We start from the raw sequence: 2,744 nt of genomic DNA, 5'->3' as shown, positions 1-2,744 counted from the left end.
GCAAAGATACAGGATATAAAATCAACATACAGAAATCGGTAGCATGTCTATACACCAATAATAAAGCAGCAGAAAGAGAAATCAAGGAATCAATCCCATTTACAGTTGCACCAAAAACATTAAGATATTTAGGAATAAACTAACCAAAGAGGTAAAAGATCTGTATGCTGAAAACTATAGAATGCTTATCAAAGAAATTGAAGAAAACACATGTGGAAAAACATTCCATGTTCTTCCATGGATTGGAAGAACAAATATTGTTAAAATGTCAATACTATCCACCAAAGTAGTATTCAATGCAATCCCTTTCAAAATAACACCAACATTCTTCACAGAGCTAGAACAAATCTAAAATTTGTATGGAACAAGAAAAGACCCTGAAGAGCCAAAGTAATATTGAAAAAAGAAAATCAAAACTGGAGGCATTCACAATTCCAGACTTCAAACTGTATTACAAAGCTTTAATCATCAAGACAGTACGGTACTGACACAAAAACAGACACATAGGTCAATGGAACAGAACAGAAAACCCAGAAATGCATCCACAAACATATGGCCAACTGATCTTTGACAACGCAGGAAAGAATATCCAAAATCTATAAAGAACTTATCAAACTCAACACCCAAAAAAACAAATAATCCAGCAAAGAAATGGGCAAAAGACATGAATAGACATTTTTCCAAAGAAGATATCCAGATGGCTAACAGACACATGAAAGGATGCTCAGTATCACTTGTCATCAGAGAAATACACATCGAAACCACAATGAGAGGGGCACCTGGGTGGCTCAGTCGGTTGGGCAGCTGACTTCAGCTCAGGTCATGATCTTACAGTTTGTGAGTTTGAGCCCCACATCAGGCTCTGTGCTGACAGCTCAGAGCCTGGAGCCTGCTTCAGATTCTGTGTCTTCCCCTCTCTCTGCCTCTCCCCTGCTCATGCTCAGTCTCTATCTCTCAGTAATGAATAAACGTTAAAAATAGAAATTTTTTAAAAATTTTTAAAAATTTTAAAAAAAACAACACAATGAGATACCATCCCACACCTGTCAGAATGGCTAAAATTAACAACTCAGGAAACAACAAATATTGGTGAGGATGCGAATAAAGGGAAACTTTTTTACACTGTTGCTGGGAATGCAAACTGGTGCAGCCACTCTGGACGACAGTATGGAGGTTCCTGAAAAAATTAAAAATATAACTACCCTATGGCCCAGCAATTGCACTACTAGGTATTTATCCAAAGGATATAAAAATTCTGATTCCAAAGGGCAATGTTTACAGCAGTGCTATCAACAATAACCAAATTACGCAAAGAGCCCAACTATCCATTGACTGATGAATGGATAAAGATGTATATATACACAATGGAATATTAAGCAGTGATCAAAAAGAATAAAATCTTGCCCTTTGCAACAATGTGGGTGAAACTAGAGTATATTATGCTAAGTGAAATAAGCCAGAGAAAGACAAATATCATAGGATTTCACTCATAAGTGGAATTTAAGAAACAAAACAGATGAACATAGGGGAAGGGAAGGAAAAATAAAATAACATAAAAACAGAGAGGAAGGCAAATCATAAGAGACTCTTAAATACAGAGAACAAACTGAGGGTTTGTTCCAGAGAACAAACTGCTGGAAGGGGAGATGGATGAGAGGGTGCTAAATGCGTGATAGGCATTAAGGAAGGCACTTGTTGGGATGAGCACTGGGTGTTATATGTAAGAGATGAATCACTAAATTCGACTCCTGAGACATAACTACATTATATGTTAACTAACTTGAATTTAAATTTAAAGAAAAGAAAGGGAGAGCATCGGAGAATAAAAATTTTAAAGAAAGGAAAGAGAAAAATATTAGCAAACTAAATCCATCCATATAAAAGAATTATGCACAATGAAGAAGGGAGATTTATCACAGGAATGCAAAGTTGTTTTAACATTTAAAAATTGTTCATCTTAGGACATGATATTAATAGAGTGAAGGATAAAAACCACAAGATCATGTCAGTGGATGTGGGAAAAGTATTTGAAAAAGTCCAACATCCATTTTCTTATAATTTTTTACTGTTTATTTATTTTTGAGAGAGAGAGAGAGAGAGAGAGAGAGAGAGAGTGTGTGTGTGTGTGTGTGTGTGTGTGTGTGTGTGTGTGTGAGTGTGAGCCAGGGAGGGGCAGAGAGAAAGGGAGACACAGAATCCTAAACAGGCTCCAGAGTCTGAGCTGTCAGCACAGAGCCTGATGCATGGCTCAAACCCATGAACTGTGAGATCATGACCTGAGCTGAAGTTGGATGCTTGACTGACTGAGCCACCTAGGCACCCCTCTAACATCCATTTATGATAAAACTTTCAACAAACTAGGAATAGAAGAGAACCTCCTCAACCTGATGAAGATCCAGCAGTTAACATCATACTTAATGGTGAAAGAATGAATAGTTTCTCTATAAGACCTGGAACAAGTCAAAGATGTTGTCACCACTTCTGGTCAACGTGGAGGGTCTAGCCAGTTAAATGAAGAAGGAAAAAGAAATTAAAGGCATCCAGGTTGGAAATAAAGAGTAGAACTGCCTTTATTCACAGATGACATAATCCAGTATGTAGTAAATACCAAAGAATATAAAGAACCCTTTATGTCACTCTCAATCGTTCTCTCCCTCTCCTAACAAATCAGTTTACAAAGATCATAGGATGCAAGGTCAATATATAAAAATTGCCTGTATTTTTATATATTAGCAATAAGCAAT

This window comes from Puma concolor, chromosome D1, assembly GCF_028749965.1.
Source record: "Puma concolor isolate L17-30 chromosome D1, mPumCon1.1.hap2, whole genome shotgun sequence".
In the NCBI taxonomy this organism is placed as follows: Eukaryota; Metazoa; Chordata; class Mammalia; order Carnivora; family Felidae; genus Puma; species Puma concolor.
The sequence above is the reverse complement of the archived record's forward strand: the minus strand, read 5'-3'. Positions refer to the sequence as shown.